The 19,176-nt window shown below is 41.7% G+C and overlaps 1 protein-coding gene across 2 annotated transcripts in view; it reads left to right on the forward strand.

Moving 5' to 3' along the window:
* The first annotated feature begins 36 nt into the window (after positions 1–36).
* Positions 37–19,176, forward strand: part of LOC115152133 (furin) — a 166,353-nt gene continuing 147,213 nt past the window's right edge. Inside the window, exon 1 of one of the 2 annotated variants that reach the window (XM_029696672.1) lies at positions 37–944. The gene's annotated coding sequence lies outside the window, so the exon portion shown is untranslated. The remainder of the gene's footprint in view (positions 945–19,176) is intronic. The other variant, XM_029696673.1, reaches the window with a different exon arrangement.

Here is a 19,176-nt window from a genome sequence, read left to right on the forward strand (position 1 = left end):
TTCCTGGGATTTGTGGCTTGTAAATGCAACGTTCATGTAGTAGTCAGAACTAGGAAACTCGGAAATATCCCATGTACTAATTCGTTGATCGTGGCACGTGATTAACTACAACCAGTTAGCGAGTCGGAAATATCAGAGTTTCTTAGTTCCAACTAGTACTTGAACGCGGCACGATTCCTAGCCAAGTGGACGATGTCACTTTCTCGTATAAAGGAATTTATGACATTTTTAGAATTTCACAACATGCTTTGAATATAATAGTTTGTTCGAATAGAGCAGTATGGATGTCACGGAATTGTGTTGAATGCCCTAACGTTACATGGGGGGGAAAAACGTGTTGGAAGTCCTAGCTAGCTAGTTAACGTTACTCGGACGGAGGCTAGCTGAAACGAACACTATGAGAGACAACGAGAAGACGTGGAAAGTTTACTCCGAACCAAAGATAACAGAGGTGTAACAATATTGCAGTACCACGATACACCGGGGGACTTGGTGTCTGGGTATGTCACATGAGTAACTCCACAGAGTTCCCGAGCCACGCCTCGGGAGGAGAGAGAGCTGTCAACCAGGCAGCAGAGACATGACGTGGTTCTTTCATCCGACAGAATGGTACATGTCATAGCCAACGTGTGTTGTTTTGCTCTTTGAGAAAAGAGGTTGGAGTTGGAGGTATCCCGATGTGGGTAGTGCCTTGGTGGGCTGGGAGGGAACGAATTAATGAGAGGCATAGGGTAGCCTAAGAGCGCATTCTCTTCCAGTGTCTGACAGCGCTGTCAATACTTCACTTCACAATTTGGACCTAGGACTCGGGAGTTCAGCGAACATTGGTGCTCTAGCTACACAGGACCAGCTAGCTGTGTGATGTTATGTTTTATTTGCTGAAATTAAACCAGCTCTACGAAGCTTGCTTGTTGAAGTGCAGGTCCTCAAAGAGAGAACTCGTGGTAAGATCTTGGAATAATATATTTTTTGTTTGTTTCTAAAGTAACACATTTACTTGCCTTCAACATAGTTGATTGTGTGTTTTATATTTGTTCCTTCATTTAATTGTTTTCCCTATATAAATGCCTAAATCACTTTTGTATGATTCGGTTTGCGTAAATATTGCAATTTCTTATACCTTCGTTATTGGCATTTTCAGTAGTCTACGCCATTGATAATAAGATCAGGAGTTACAGTGAGCCGGCATAATATGGCTGGTCTGAAGATAAGTATCAAAGAAACAAATGCAGTCCTATATGACAAGCTTATAGGAGAGTCAGTTTTTGTTCTAAAAATGAACTTCCTGTGACCCAGCTAATCCATCCTCGGGCTATTGTATATCTGATCATTCATGCCCATAGGAATCTCAGCAGGGTAAAACGAAGGTCTTACATTACTGTAGAATGCAAAACAACTGAAGTGTGGCGGAGTTGTACTGTACATATGCAGAGTTTTCCAATAGGATTAACACTGCATGACACGATTTGCACTTTTTAAAGTAGATGTTTTGGTTTCTTATCAGGTCCAATGTCTTAGCCTTTTCGTTCTATGTTCAGGAGCGGTTGTTTTGTTTACCTGTGAACTTCTCTGACTGGCTAACTCTGGCTGTAACTGTTGAACATATTGACTGGACGGTTTCTAGAGTGACCTGAATCCTATTGAAATGACACTCACTTGGGAATGGCCTTTATTTAGGTGACACAGATTTGCAGGGAGGGCCTAGATGTTTTGTTCATTGGTTCTAAGGAGGTATAGAGTCACTGTCAGGGTGATATAATGGTCATTCTGACATACAACCCTCCTGAGGAATCCATTGACCCAGGCTGTATCAGTGGATTAATGCACCATGCAGTACTATGGGCTGGTGCTTGTCAGTGGCTGGCAGCATTCACTTACTCTCTTTCTGTTTTCCTTTGTAGAGCCGGTCATGAGCTAAGTCAGACTGAAAATGAAGGGGAAATTCAGCAACTCTTCAAGGACAAATAAAGTTCACTTCCAAAAATGTTCTTTTGTGAGTTTAAAACAAAAAACTTTAAGTGCACTTCCATTGTCCTCCAAGAGTTGCTGCATTTTTCCTTAAGTATGCTCCTCTGTACAAAGTGAGCTGAGCTCAGAGAGAGAGAGTAGACAGTGATACCTAGTCACGGCAGCCTCAGTGACTCACCTTTACACAGCAGATCCACACACTGAAGATGAGAACCGAGGTCACTGCCTGCCATGTGGAGGCCTCCAGGTGTGTGTGTGTGTGTGTGTGTCCCACTGCTCTGATGATTATTGTTCCACTCCCTGAGCATTGTGTGTCTCTAGAGAGGATGTGTGGTGGTATGCTCTGTTTCACTCCTCTGCGGTTCAGTAGAAACTCCTGGAATAAAGCCTTTCTAAGAATGAGTCGGTCAGAGCTAGGACACAGGGCTCAAAACTGCAACCAAAACACTCGCATTTGCGACCCTTTGACTTGGCAGTGCTACACCCTTTTTATTTATTTTTATTGGGCTCTAGGGTGGCATAGAAATTGTTTTAGCTGGTCACGTTCGTTTTTGGTTCACAATTAGCTTATTTTTTATTATCAAGATTTATTCAAACAGCAATGGGTATGTAGACCAGTTATTCAAAAGGTTTGGTCCGAAGGCTTGGTTGAATCTCTGCGATGCGCAATTCAGTCGTCATGCACAGTTTGAATTAACATTTCTAAAGGCTTTCCCCAAAAAACCTTCCTTATCAAATGTTGACTGCAAAGTAGGCCTACCTAGCTGAATGCTATCATGATGATTTGTACCAATTGCAGGGGCATTTGTTTTGCAAACTATGTCATCAAATTTAGCCTACACTGCACATTGTACAGTACAAAAACACCACCAGCCAAACACAACACAATGATCTCTTGATAGGTGTGCAATTGAAGTAAAGGGGAAGTACACCCTCCATTTTTTTGGGGGGGGGGATTGTTCCCAGACCTCAAAAGTGGACTCCTGATGTGGTTTAAGCATTCTTGTGGCCCCCCCCCCAAAAAAAGTGTGCTTTTGAGTGAAAACTTGGAGAAAAAAAAAAAGAACCTCATTTTATAGGGCCCTGGGTCAATGACATGACGTGTCCATTTTGGTGTCCGAAGCATATTTACAGTATTATAAAAATACATTTTTACAAACACTGCATTATAAGACTTAACCTTCCCCTATTTATAGGCATAAGAGTATTCATTATGAATAATGGGAATTCAGGGAGCTATAGAGCTCAGAAGTAGCAAAATGCCATTAGGATTAACTGTCCACAACTAAAATCAATATGCATAGATTTCTTTAAAAACAACAAAAATCCAATACCCTCACAATTATGCCAGAGGAGTTTCTGTATTGATAAATAAAAAATAATGGTGAGGATCCTAAACTGTATTACATTTTTATGCTTTAAAAGACTTGGGATTTCATTAAATGTCATTCAGTATAACAGACATTCATGAGCCATTTCAGACAATGCTTTGCGATAGTCACATGACAGGATATTGCATCAGAAAGACCCCCACACAGTGCAGAAAGGTTAGTAAGTCTCTCCTAAAATGTTGATTATTTCACCTTTTTGGTCACTGGTACACTATAATGTCCTGTCATACGATACCGCAACTCTTTAAAATAATTTTTATTTTAAAATGTCATATTTGATGTGAAATTACTTTAAAAAGCTGTAGATCAAGGTCATCGTTTTTTCCTAGGTGGATGGGCCTGTAGAATAAGTTCAATCAATCAAATTTATTTATAAAGCCCTTCTTACATCAGCTGATGTCACAAAGTGCTGTACAGAAACCCAGCCTAAAACCCCAAACAGCAAGCAATGCAGGTGTAGAAGCACGGTGGCTAGGAAAAACTCCCTAGAAAGGCCAGAACCTAGAGAGGAACCAGGCTATGAGGGGTGGCCAGTCGTCTTCTGGCTGTGCCGGGTGGAGATTATAAAAGAACATGGCCAAGATGTTCAAATGTTCATAGATGACCAGCAGGGTCAAATAATAGTTCAAGCTGTTTTTTGTCATACGGAGTGTCGATTATGTCATTCTGTATAACTGTTATTCCACAATGTCATTCGTTACTTCGCATGACACATATAGTTGTGTTTTTAGGACTATTCTTAAGCTTTTAGGGACTGTAGTGTATGTTTTATTGATAACATATTTACAGCTGAAGTCGGAAGTTTACATACACCGTAGCGAAATACATTTAAACTCAGTTTTTCACAATTCCTGACATTTAATCCTAGTAAAACTTCCCTGTCTTAGGTCAGTTAGTATCACCACTTTATTTTAAGAATGTGAAATGTCAGAATAATAGCAGAGAGAATTATTTATTTCAGCTTTTATTTCTTTCATCACATTCTCAGTGGGTCAGAAGTTTACATACACTCAATTAGTATTTGGTAGTATTGGCTTTAAATTGTTTAAAACTTGGGTCAAATGTTTCAGGTAGCCTTCCACAAACTTCCCACAATAAGTTGGGTGCATTTTGGCCTATTCCTCCTGACAGAGCTGGTGTAACTGAGTCAGGTTTGTAGGCCTCCTTGCTCGCACACGCTTTTCCAGTTCTGCCCACACATGTTCTATAGGATTGAGGTCAGGGCTTTGTGTTGGCCTCTCCAATACCTTGACTTTGTTGTCCTTAAGCCATTTTGCCACAACTTTGGAAGTATGCTTGGGGTCATTGTCCATTTGGAAGACCCATTTGCGACCAAGCTTTAACTTCCTGACTGGTGTCATGAGATGTTGCTTCAATATATCCACATAATTTTCCTGACTCCTGATGCCATCTATTTTGTGAAGTGCACCAGTCCCTCCTGCAGCAAAGCACCCCCACAACATGATGCTGCCACCCCCATCCTTCACAGTTGGGATGGTGTTCGTCGCCTTGCAAGCATTCCCCTTTTTCCTCCAAACATAATGATGGTCATTATGGCCAAACAGTTCTATTTTTGTTTCATCAGACCAGAGGACCTTTCTCCAAAAAGTATGATCTTTCTCCCCATGTGCAGTTGGAAACCGTAGTCTGGCTTTTTATGGCGCTTTTGGAGCAGTAGCTTCTTCCTTGCTGATCGGCCTTTCAGGTTATGTCGATATAGGACTTGTTTTACTGTGGATATAGATACTTTTGTACTGTTGTTCTGGGATTGATTTGCACTTCTCACAAGTACGTTCATCTCTAGGAGACAGAACGCGTCTCCTACCTGAGCGGTATGACGGCTGGTGGTCCCATGGTGTTTATACTTGCGTACTATTGTTTGTACAGATGAATGTGGTACGTTCAGGCGTTTGTAAATTGCTCCCAAGGATGAACCAGACTTGTGGAGGTCTACAATTTTTTTTTCTGAGGTCTTGGCTGATTTCTTTTGATTTTCCCATGATGTCAAGAAAAGAGGCAGTGAGTTTGAAGGTAGGCCTTGAAATACATCCACAGGTACACCTCGAATTGACTCAAATTATGTCAATTAGCCTATCAGAAGCTTCTAAAGCCATGACATTTTCTGGAATTTTCCAAGCTGTTTGAAGGCACAGTCAACTTAGTGCATGTTCTGTTCTACTTAGTGTATGTTCTGTAACTTCTGACCCACTGGAATTGTGATACAGTAAATAAGTTAAATAATATGTCTATAAACAATTGGAAAAAATTACTTGCCATGCACAAAGTAGATGTCCTAACCGACTTGCCAAAACTCTAGTTTGTTAACAAGAAATTTGTGGAGTGGTTGAAAAACGAGTTAATGACTCCAACCTAAGTGTATATAAACTTCCGACTTCAACTGTGTATGTATTTTTATGTGTTAAGGAATATTTTGTCTATCTATTACATTGTGAAAAACAAAAGTAATGACAGCATTATCATAATTATTTGTTTTTTCTGAAGTCACATATTCAAGTCATAAGAACTTAATTAATATAATAATGTTTTATTAAGTGACAAGTGCAGTTCAGTAACCAGCAAACCTGAATTAAGACTAAGTTCGATTAGGTTCACACTCATTTGAAGAAGGCTAGATCTTTTAGGTAATCAATACAATGTATGAGTGTCAGACTAAGCTGTGGGATATTATGCAAAGGTTGTTTACAATAGCGTTTAGGAAATATTCATGTTATGGAAGTCATTTTGACTATAGCCTGCACTATATCTCTGTAATTATATTCGTCTTGTGTTTAGCTACCGCAGATGTAAGGAGGATGGGCACATAGACCATCGCCCAGGTAGGGAGATTATGACCTCTGCAGCTGAAAAGAGAAGGGATAAACGAAGGAAAAAGCAGAGGAGTTGGAGGCAAATGCATGCTGTGATGAACCTCACTCCAGTGTCCATGGATGGTGACCATCTTGAGGAGCACCCTGAGCAATCTACAACCTCAACAGCAGCACCCACCTCAGCCCTCAACTCCACAGCAAAGCCAACCACCTTAACATTACCCACCTGAGATGCCACCAACATAGCAGGGACAACCACTTGCTTCATTAACCCCAGAGAGAAGTGATGTAGAGAATATATCCAGTTAGGTAAAGAAAAAGCACAGTTGAAGCAACAAATGATCAGACTTGAAATACAACTTGCACTGTCAAAAAGAAAATGAGAAAGAAACAAGCAAAGAGGGAGAAAGAAACTGGCAGCAGAGAAGAAGGCAAAGGTCACAAAATTATTGTGTAGGGATGAAAATAGCAGACTTCTGCCTGGGAAGAAAGACACCGTAACGAAGCACAAAGAAAAAGTTCAGAGACGAGTCCTTCTCAAAGTTATTACAGTGAGGTAGAACTAGCTCTGCCTGAAGTGAACACCACATTGCAGCAATGGGAAAGAGAGGAGACCAGCAATGAAGAAAAGATAGGCACATGGCAGAATCTGAACAGAATCCTGAATCAAAAATTCGACCTGCTCGCCAAGCACCATTTCTTCAAGTTGAGAAGTGCCGAAATCTTAAAGAAAACATCGGTGACAATGAAGTAGTTGTTCACATGGACTTCTCAGAAAACTATGCATGTAAATTGCATACTAGTGTGTTGTACACATTTCAAGGGTGCCAGTCATATGCTACATAATCAGATAGCCTCCGCCATGATGAAAGAGCCGTGTGAGCACACCTTGAGCCTATTTTGAAGGAAGTGAAGGGGCAAAATCCCTCTAACTACTCTTCACTTCATGAGTGGCTATCCTGTCACACAGTACAGGAACAAAAATTATATTTTACCTATTCAGCACACTTCCATTTCTTTTGGGATTCAAAGAAGTAACATGGAACTTTTCAGAGAAGGGATACGGTAAAGGTGCTCCTGATGAAGTCAGTGGAGCAGACAAACGTCCGTAGTGCTGATGACATGGTGAACATGGGAGCAGATATCCAGACCCCAAAAGATCTGTACAGCAAACTACAGGAAAACACAAGCTCAAGCGTAAGGTACTTTTGGATATCTGAAGTTGACGTGTGTAGATATGACGATGCAGTGCAGAGTCAGTTGCAAGTGGTTAAAGACACCATGAAAATACAACAGATTGCCTCACAAACCCTTGGGAAGATAAGTCAGAGAGCTGTCCTGCTTCTGCAGCCACGGAGAGAGACATTGTGACTGCAATCAAGAAGGATCTGAGGAGCCTACCACCACAAGCTCAAAGTCAACACTGCAGCCTGCACAAAACAATACACTGGATTTAGTTGGGAAGTTTGTTATTGTGATGTACGATAACCAACCATTCGTCGGCCAAGTCCTTGAACTGGTGGAGAATGAAATTGAGGTGAGCTGTATGAGACAAACTTTGTGAAAGAACTCAATCATGTGGCCAGAAACAAGTGATGTGATCTTTTACCACTTATCTGATGTGAAAGAAGTCATCAAAGCAATTCACTAATCACAGCTCAAAACTATGCAGCACGGATTGGAAAGAATTCAAAGACGTGGTAACTCAAAGGCTCCACCTAAAATGGGGAGAGTTCACCACAGATTGGGTATTTTGTAGCTTAATTTAAAGTGATGGTTACGAGGCCATGTAACAGAAGTTAAATGTGAAGTTAATTTAAGTTTTAAAACAACATTCCAAGTGCTTCATTCTATAGCTAGAGGACTCCTGATATCCCTAGGAGTGATACTTTTTTTTGTCTTTATCTGTTGTGGTCACACCACTCTCTTACTTGAGTATCTTACCTAGTTATTTACAGATTATGTAATTTTGCTCTTTTGTAGCTTCATCAACTATGTATGTTTTCTATACCTGTTCGCACCTCTCCCTGTAGGCTTTACAGACACTCCCCACCCCTTGGCTGCAGCCCTTCTAATTTTGTGTACTCTTCGTGCACATCCCAGGTGGAATTCCGGGTCTCTGCCAGCGTTTGGAACTGCCGATCTGTGGTCAAGAACGCAGAGGTCATCTCAGCCTATGCTGCCCTTCAGTCGGATTACTTTTTGGCCCTGAAGGAGATATGGATCACCCCAGAGAACACCGCTGCTCTTTCTTCATCTGACTATGTTTTCTCTTATAGTCCGAGAGCATCTGGTCGTCGCAGTGGTGGCACAGGTCTACTCATCACCTGTCCATCTCCTCATTTAAATTCCATACTGTCACTTGTCCACTCAAGCTTAACATTATTGTCATCTATCACCTACCAGATGCCCTTGGAGAGTTCCTCAATGAGCTTGACACCTTGCTAAGCTAATTTCCTGACGAGGGCGCACCGCTCTTCGTACTTGGCGACTTTAACCTCCTGACGTCTGCCTTCCATTAATTTCTTTCCAACACTTGAGTGTGCTGTCTCTGATCAACTTTCTCTATCTCTCTCAGAACGATCTTCTTGACCCTAACCACTCATGCTTCAAGACAGGTCACTCAACCGAGACTGCTCTTGGAGGCTCTCTGCACTGCCAAAGCTGATTTTCTCATCCTCCTAGATCTATCCACTGCCTTCGACACCTTGAACCATCAGATCCTCCTCTCCACCCGCTCAGGGCTGGGCGTCTCAGGCTATGCACACTCTTGGATTGCATCCTACCTGGCTGGCCGCTCCTACCAGGTGACGTGGAGGGATCTGTGTCGGCACCACAAACTCTTACTAATGGTGTCCCCCAGGGCTCTGTTCTAGGCCCTCTTCTCTCTATACACCAAGTCACTCGGCTCTGTCATATCCTCACATGATCTCTCCTATCATTGCTATGCTGATGAGACTCAACTACTATTCTCCGTCCCCAAGCTCAACCTCGATAAGATGGAACTGCTCTTCCTCCCGGGTAAGGCCAACCCACTCAAAGACCTCTCCATCATGGTTGACGACTCTAGTGTCGCCCTCCCAGCGTGCAAAGAATCTTGGCGTGACCCTGGACAACACTGTCGTTCTCTGGATATAGCCACTATATTCTGATCACTGCATCTAATGGGTACCGATACAGCTTTAGAACAATGTTCTACAGTATTGGTAAAAATGTGATTGATACATGTGGATGATCTTGTTCCTGTAGTGTTTGTCAACACCCTGGTAGGTTGATTAATAACCTGAACCAGATTACAGGCACTGGCTACAGTGAGAAGCTTCCGCTTGATCGGACAGCTTGATGAAAACCAGTCAATATTCAGGTCTCCAAGAAAGTAGACCTCTCTGTTTACATCACATATACTATTAAGAATTTCACACATTTAGATACTGACTGTTAGCACTTGGAGGGATGTGTTGCTGTATATAGCCTCTTCTATAGATTTTATCTTTGTATTGCTACTGCTGTATCATCAAATGAATTATCTAAGTCAGTCTCAAATGGCTAATATATGAATGTTATGATGTTAGCAAGTTATTTATTGCATGAACCTTATTTCTAAGGCTACATATATTAATATGGGATATTTTCAGCCCTTTCATGGGTAGCTTCTCAGAGAGACATAATGTGAAAGAGCAAACAAAGAAAGAGAAAAATATACATTCAGCAGTCAACAAATTAATTGGTTTGTGTGTGTGCTGCAGGGTTGAAACTACGAACCCATAGGCTTTGCTCTCTCACCACTTCCAGGCTTGGAAAATGAGTCCGTCATAGCAGATGTAAGCAATGTCCCCACGCGCTCTGGCAGCTTTCATGGCTGGGATAAGTTCTTTCCTTTTTTGACACACAGCTTCAGGATAGTTCTCGTTGAGGAAGATATATGTTCTTCTCAAGTTCGTGGCTCTTTCCAGAACAGCTACCTTGTCCTTGAACCTCAGGAACTTTACCACTATCGGCCTGGGCCGGTGGTGGGTTTTCCAGTCTTTCCTTCTTAATGCATTTGAGCCAATCAGTTGTGTTATGACGTAGGGGTGGTATACAGAAGATAGGGGTATTTGGTGAAATACCAAGTCCATATTATGGCAAGAACAGCTCAAATAAGCAAAGAGAAACAACAGTCCATTACTTTAAGACACGAAGGTCAGTTATCCGTAAAATGTCAAGAACTTTGAAAGTTTCTTCAAGTGCAGTCGCAAAAACCATCAAGCACTATGATGAAACTGGCTCTCTTAAGGACTGCCGCATGAAAGGAAGACCCAGAGTTACCTCTGCTGCAGAGGATAAGTTCATTAGAGTTAATATTCACTTCAGATTGCAGCCCAAATAAATGCTTCACAGAGTTCAAGTAACAGGCACATCTCACCATCAACTGTTCAGAGGAGACTGTGAATCAGGCCTTCATGGTTGAATTACTGAAAAGAAACCACTACTAAAGGACACCAATAAGAAGAGACTTGCTTGGGCCAAGAAGCACGAGCAATGTACATTAGACTGGTGGAAATCTGTCCTTTGGTCTGATGAGTCCAAATTTGAGAGTTTTGGTTCCAACCGCCGGGACTTTGTGAGATGCAGAGTAGGTGAACGGATGATCTCTGTGTGGTTTCCATCGTGAAGCATGGAGGAGGTGGTGTGGGGGTGCTTTGCTGGTGACACTGTCAGTGATTTATTTAGAATTCAAGGCACACTTAACCAGCATGGCTACCACATCATTCTGCAGCAATACACCATCCCATATGGTTTGTGCTTAATGGGACTATCATTTGTTTTTCAACAGGACAATTACTCAAAACACAGCTCCAGGCTGTGTAAGGGCTATTTGATCAAGAAGGAGAGTGATGCATCAGATGACCTAGCCTCCAATCACCCGACCTTAACCCAATTGAGAAATTTTAGGATGAGTTGGACCACAGTGAAGAAAAAGCAGCCAAGACATGCTCAGCATATGTGGGAACTCCTTCCAGACTGTTGGAAAACCATTACTCATGAAGCTGGTTGAGAGAATGCCAAGAGTGTTAAAAGCTGTCATCAAGGCATAGGGTGGCTACCTTGAAGTATCTAAAATATATTTTGATTTGGTTAACACTTTTTGGTTACTACATGATTCCATGAGTGTTATTTCATAGTTTTGATGTCACACCAATGTATAAAATAGTACAAATAAAGAAAAACCATTGAAGGGATAGGTGTGTCCAAACCTTTGACTGGTACTGTGTGGAAGGCCAGCATCCGGGAGTCGCCTCTTCACTGTTGACGTTGAGACTGGTGTTTTGTGGGTACTATTTAATGAAGCTGCCAGTTGAGGACTTGAGGCATCTGTTTCTCAAACAAGATACTCTAATGTACTTGTCCTCTTGCTCAGTTGTGCACCGGGGCCTCCCACTCCTCTTTATATTCTGGTTAAAGCCAGTTTGCGCTGTTCTGTGAAGGAAGTAGTACACAGGCAATTTCTAGCATGGAATATAATGAATTTTTCAGAACAAGAATAGACTGACGAGTTTCAGCAGAAAGTTCTTTGTTTCTGGCCATTTTGAACCTGTAAAAGAACCCACAAATACTGATGCTCCAGGTACTCAAATAGTCTAAAGGCCAGTTTTATTGCTTATTTAATCAGAACGAACCGTTTTCAGCTGTGCTGACATAATTGCAAAAGGGTTTTCTAATGATCAATTAGCCTTTTAAAATGTTAGCTAATCCAAGTTTAACACAACGTGTTATTGGAACACAGGAGTAATGGTTGCTGATAATGGGCCTCTGTACATCTATGTAGATATTCCATTAAAAGTCAGCTGTTTCCAGCTACAATAGTCATTTACAACATTAACAATGTCTACACTGTATTTATAATCAATTTTATTTAAAATGGACAAAAAAATAGCTTTTCTTTCAAACTGTGTGTGTGTATATACACACACACACACACACACTTGAAGTTTGGAAGTTCCCAGTCTTAGTTCAGTATCACCACTTTAAGAATGGGAAATGTCAGAATAGTAGACAATTATTTATTTCAGCTTTTTTCTTTCATCACATTCCCAGTGGGTCAGTAGTTTACATACACTAATTGAGTGTTTGGTAGCATTGCCTTTTAAATTGTTTAACTTGGGTCATACGTTTAGGGTACCCTTCCACAAGCTTCCCACAATAAGTTGGGTGAATTTTGGCCCATTCCTCCTGACAGAGCTGGTGTAACTGAGTCAGGTTTGTAGGCCTCCTTGCTCGCACACACTTTTTCAGTTCTGCCCACAAATGTTCAATAGGATTGAGGTCAGGGCTTTGTAATGGCCACTCCAATACCTTGACTTTGTTGTCCTTAAGCCATTTTGCCACAACTTTGGAAGTATGCTTGTGGTCATTGTCCATTTGGAAGACCCATTTGTGACCAAGCTTTAACTTCCTGACTGGTGTCATGAGATGTTGCTTCAATATATCCACATAATTTTCGTACCTCATGATGCCATCTATTTTGTGAAGTGCACCAGTCCCTCCTGCAGCAAAGCACCCCCACAACATGATGCTGCCACCCCCGTGCTTCACGGTTGGGATGGTGTTTTTCGGCTTGCAAGCCTCCCCCTTTTTCCTCCAAACATAACGATGGTCATTATAGCCAAACAGTTCTATTTTTGTTTCATCAGACCAGAGGACATTTCTCCAAAAAGTACGATCTTTGTCCCCATGTGCAGTTGCAAACCATAGTCTGGCTTTTTATGGCGGTTTTGGAGCAGTGGCTTCTTCCTTGCTGATGGGCCTTTCAGGTTATGTCGATATAGGACTCATTTTACTGTGGATATAGAGACATTTGCACCTGTTTCCTCCAGCATCTTCACAAGGTCCTTTGCTGTTGTTCTGGGATTGATTTGCAGTTTTCGCACCAAAGTACATTCATCTCTAGGAGACAGAATGAGTCTCCTTCCTGAGCGGTATGACCGCTACGTGGTCCCATGGTGTTTAGGCTTGCGTACTATTGTTTGTACAAATGAACGGGGTACCTTCAGGCATTTGGAAATTGCTCCCAAGGATGAACCAGACTTGTTGTCTACAATTTTTTTTTTTCCTGAGGTCTTGGCTGATTTCTTTTGATTTTTCCCATGATGTCAAGCAAGGAGGCACTGAGTTTGAAGGTTGGCCTTGAAATACCCCCGCGGTACACTACCAATTGACTCAGATGATGTCAATTAGCCTATCAGAAGCTTCTAAAGCCATGACATTTTCTGGAATTTTCTAAGCTGTTTATAGGTGCAGTCAAGTTAGTGTATGTAAACTTCTGACCCACTGGAATTGTGATAGTGAATTATGGGTGAAATAATCTGTCGAATTCGCGTTTATCATCGAAGGACTGAACGTTACACCGAGGCCTGTACTCTGGAGCGGGATCGAGGTGGCGGGTCCGTCATGGTCTGGGGGCGGTGTGTCACAGCATCATCGGATTGAGCTTGTTGTCATTGCAGGCAATCTCAACGCTGTGAGTTACAGGGAAAATATCCTCCTCACTCATGTGGTACCCTTCCTGCAGGCTCATCCTGACATGACCCTCCAGCGTGACAATGCCACCAAATCAAAGTTTGTCACGTGTGCCTTACAGTGAAATGCTTACTTAGTCTCTAACCAATATTGCAAAAAAGGTATTAGGTGAACAATAGGTAAGTAAAGAAATAAAAACGACAGTAAAAAGACAGTGAAAAATAACAGTAGCAAGGCTATATACAGTACCGAGGCTACATACAGACACTGGTTAGTTGGGCTGATTGAGGTAGTATGTGCATGTAGATATGGTTAAAGTGACTATGCATATATGATGAACAGAGAGTAGCAGTAGCGTAAAATAGGGGTTGGCGGGTGGGACACAATTCAGATAGCCCGGTTAGCCAATGTGCGGGAGCACTGGTTGGTCGGGCCAATTGAGGTAGTATGTGCATGAATGTATAGTTAAAGTGACTATGCATATATGATAAACAGAGAGTAGCAGCAGCGTAAAAGAGGGGTTGGGGGGGGCACACAGTGCAAATAGTCCGGGAAGCCATTTGATTACCTGTTCAGGAGTCTTATGGCTTGGGGGTAAAAACTGTTGAGAAGCCTTTGTGTCCTACACTTGGCTCTCCGGTACCGCTTGCCATGCGGTAGCAGAGAGAACAGTCTATGACTGGGGTGGCTGGGGTCTATGACCATTTTTAGGGCCTTCCTCTGACACCGCCTGGTGTAGAGGTCCTGGATGGCAGGCAGCTTAGCCCCAGTGATGTACTGGGCCATACGCACTACCCTGTGAAGTGCCTTGCGGTCGGAGGCCGAGCAATTGCCATACCAGGAGGTGATGCAACCAGTCAGGATGCTCTCGATGTTGCAACTGTAGAACCATTTGAGGATCTCAGGACCCATGCCAAATCTTTTTAGTTTCCTGAGGGGGAATAAGCTTTGTCGTGCCCTCTTCACGACTGTCTTTTGTGTTTGGACCGTTCTAGTTTGTTGGTGATGTGGACACCAAGGAACTTGAAGCTCTCAACCTGCTCCACTACTGCCCTGTAGATGAGAATGTGGCGTGCTCGGTCCTCCTTTTCCTGTAGTCCACAATCATCTCCAGCCATACTGCTCGTTCTGTGCGTGATTTCCTGCAAGACCGGAATGTCAGGGTTCTGCCATGGCCAGCGAAGAGCCCGGATCTCAATCCCATTGAGCACGTCTGGGACCTGTTGGATCGGAGGGTGAGGGCTAGGGCCATTTCCCCTCAGAAATGTCCGGGAACTTGCAGGTGCCTTGGTGGAAGAGTGGGGTAACATCTCACAGCAAGAACTGGCAAATCTGGTGCAGTCCACGAGGAGGAGATGCCCTGCAGTACTTAACCTCTCTGGGGTATGTGGGACGCCCGTGGGACACACTATTCAACAGCCAGTGAAATAGCAGGGCGCCAAATTCAAAACAACAAAAATCTCATAATTCAAATTTCTCAAACATACAACTATTATATCCCATTTTAAAGATACACTTCTCGTTAATCCAACCACATTGTCCGATTTCAAAAAGGCTTTACGGCGAAGGCATAACATTAGATTATGTTAGGACAGCGTCACAAAAAAACAGAAATACAGCTAAAATGAATCACTAACCTTTGATGATCTTCATCAGATGGCACTCATAGGACTTCATGTTACACAATACATGTATGTTTTGCTCGATAAAGTTCATATTTATATCCAAAAACCCTATTTTACATTGGTGTGAAATGTTTTGCCTCCCAAAACTGCCGGTGAATGAGCACATCAATTTACAGAAATACTCATCATAAACGTTGATAAAATATTCAACTCTTGTTCAAAGAATTATAGATACACTTCTCCTTAATGCAACCGCTGTGTCAGATTTCAAAAAAGCTTTACAGCGAAAGCACACTTTGAAATAATCTGAGTACGGCGCTCAGTCACAAAACCAAACCGGCCATTTTGTGGAGTCAACAAAACTCAGAAATAGCATTAGAAATATTCACTTACCTTTGATCTTCATCGGAATGCACTCCCAGGAATCCCAGTTCCACAATAAATGTTAATTTGTTTCGATAAAGTCCATCCTTTATGTCCAAATACCTCCTTTTTGTTCGCGCATTCAGTCGAGTAATCCAAATCCACTGTGCTCGCGTAGTTAGTTCAGACGAATAGTCAAAAAAGTTATTACAGTTCGTAGAAACATGTCAAACGATGTATAGAATCAATCTTTAGGATGTTTTTATCATAAATCTTCCATAATATTCCAACCGGACGATTCCTTTGTCTTCAAATAAGAAAAGGAACACAGCTAACTCTCACGGGTGTGCGCGCCACTGAGCTCATGTCATTTTCTCAGTCATCTGACTCCATATGCTCTTATTCTCTCCCCATTCACAGTAGAAGCATGAAACAACGTTCTAAAGACTGTTGACATCTAGTGGAAGCCTTAGGAAGTGCAAAATGACCCCATTGACATTGTATACTGGATAGGGAATCACTTGAAAAGCTACAAACCTCAGATTTCCTCACTTCCTGATTGGATTTTTTCTCAGGTTTTTGCCTGCCATATGAGTTCTGTTATACTCACAGACATCATTCAAACAGTTTTAGAAACTTCAGAGTGTTTTCTGTCCAAATCTACTAATAATATGCATATCTTAGCTTCTGGGATTGAGTAGCAGGCAGTTTACTCTGGGCACCTTATTCATCCGGACGTCAATATACTGCCCCCTACCCCGATGAAGTTAATGCAGCTGGTGGCCACACCAGATACTGACTGTTACTTTTGATTTTGACCCCACCCCCCTTTGTTCAGGGACACAGTATTCCATTTCTGTTAGTCACATGTCTAACTTGTTCAGCTTGTCTCAGTTGTTGAATCTTATGTTCATACAAATATTTACACATGTTAAGTTTGCTGAAAATAAACGCAGTTGACAGTGAGAGGATGTTTCTTTTTTTGCTGAGTTTATATACACACCACACTAATGAAGGTAGAAATAACTTTTATCATATTTTACACATTTTTCTTCCCATTTTAAAATCCTTGCTCGTCATTGACCCACCCTACAACTGTAGAGTGACTGTTCAAAATCGCTAACGTTAACACCCTTTTTGAGATTGCACAAAGGTTTTATTTTTTTCCTCTCCGAACAATCAATGTAAATATGATAGTGTCAAGTCAAAATGTCATTATTTGTGTATGGAGGGTATAGGCTACTTGCTCAATCAGAAATGTAAAGATAACATTGAAATGATGTGCGCATCATCTGCTTTCCTGGGCCAGTATTCTTTTCATTCGGGCCAGTAGTTTGAAGTTGGTACTGGCCAGGTGTGCCACTGGCAAATTTACCTGAATGTCAAGCCCTGCAAGGGAATGCTAATTTGAAAGACTGCTAGTCATTATTAGCCTGGTTCTGTATGGAATGCAAACACATTATGGACACAGTTCAGGTCATTATGACTGCGCAGTGGTAAAAAAATTGGTGTGACCAAATCATGTGCTCATGCCATCAACTGAAAAAGTTGGTAGCACCCGTGTCACCAGTGGAAAAAGTTAGTCTAGAGCTCTGTGGATGGGTGTTGACACGCACTGGGTGGATGTTTAGGTTCTTGAGAGCACTTTGTCGCTGCTTGTCTTCATCTTTATCAGGAGAAACCGTTTCAAACTGCCAATTCATGCTCTTCAACAGCAGATAGGTTAATCCTGGATCACTTTGTCAGTTTTCCTGTATCATTTTAAAAGATCTACCTACCTGCTTTGTATAGGCCAATACTGATCAATCCTTGGCACTCTCCAGTCTGATAACACAGAGAGAAAGACAAGTTGGTGTCGTTTACAGCTGCTGATACGCAGACTTACCGCCAATTATAGCTGCCACCCAACTACTTTATGATCACATTAAAACAATAATGAATACACACACAGTGTGGTAATGCTCATCACTGTGCTAAACTCCTCTACTTCTCAGTAGTGTAGTGCTGCTGAATCCCACATCGACCCATAGCTCCCAAGGCTCGCCATTAGATCTGAGAGGCATGGATAGGTTTAAACAATGTAATTACTGTATTTCACCTTGCCTGGGTTTTGCCATATTGCTGCTAACACCTATCCATTTCTTTCAGATCTACAACAGCTCCAAAAGGGTGGATACTATAGTCGAATTAGGGAGTTCTCCTTCCAAATTGGTAGTGGTGCGTATACAGCTGGTAAAATGGAGGGATAGGGTCATTCAAAGCTACTATATTTAAAGAGAGTTCTGAAGGAGATATCTGCTTCACTGAGTCTGAGTGAAACAGCATCATCCAACTCCAGTATCAGTTTGTTACAGAAGGACAACAGTATGCTGCTGCATGTGTAAGTACAGCAGTCAATTTTTTGCATAATTGCCAGTTAACTAGCTATAATATTCACCCAGATAATACATTGAATGGCAATGTTTAATTTGTGTGGTATACATTTGTATCAATGTTTAGTGTCCAGTTAGCCCAAGAAAGGAGTGTAGGCTGGCCTACTCTAACATCCAAGGACCTTATAGGTCATGTTCAGAGGGAAACTGGCTCTGGCACCCAAAACTACCAAATACTCCATCTAATTATGAGTCGTATTGTAGAAACATAAAGTGACTTTCATATCGCTTCAAAATAATTTCACAAATGCAAAACAAACACTTTCTATACTCTGGTTTAACCAGTTTTAACAGTTGCAGCCGACAGTGTTTTTCAGTTGAAGTTTTTCAGTTACAAAAATGTTTCTGGTGTCGTTCTTCGCCGACATTTTAATAATTTAGTACACGCTCTTATCCTGAGCGAATTACACACAAGTGTTCGATGACGCTATCTAGCTAATTTCAACAGGTGGTCGTCGTAACATGGAAATATGGCAGTGTAATTTTAAACTGTGTTTTGAGTAATTTAACCTTTTTGTTTTTTGAAAATGATCTCATTGATATGAAAGTTAAAAGGTGCAAAATGCAGAAATCGCTCCACCATTTCCTGGTTGCTAAAATTCTAATAGTTTGCCTAATTTCATTTTATGTGACAAAACAAGCAATGTATAGTTTAGAGCAGGGTTTCCCAAACTTGGTCCTGGGCCCCCCCAACTCATCATCAAGCTTTGATTATTTAAATCAACTGTGTAGTGCTAGGGCAAAAACCAAAACGTGCATCCGGGAGGCCCCAGAACCGAGTTTGGGAGAGAATCATTATGCCATCTAAACCGCTGTGAAATATCTTTTCAATTACCAAAAATATTGTATTTTCGGCTGTTTGAAGCTGATGTACAAAACAGAATGTTAAAGATGCAAAAACAAAACTTAAGAATGGGAAGCAATTTTTGAATCTGTAAAACTTCCCTTTGCACGTCACCTGTAAGAAGTCTGATTAGGCATTCTTCAAAATATCTCATAACAGAATGTAGTTTTGTGTTTCCAAGATTAACTCTGGTTAACAACCTGGTAACTTGACCATTATGTTTTA

This window comes from Salmo trutta, chromosome 17 (assembly GCF_901001165.1).
Source record: "Salmo trutta chromosome 17, fSalTru1.1, whole genome shotgun sequence".
In the NCBI taxonomy this organism is placed as follows: Eukaryota; Metazoa; Chordata; class Actinopteri; order Salmoniformes; family Salmonidae; genus Salmo; species Salmo trutta.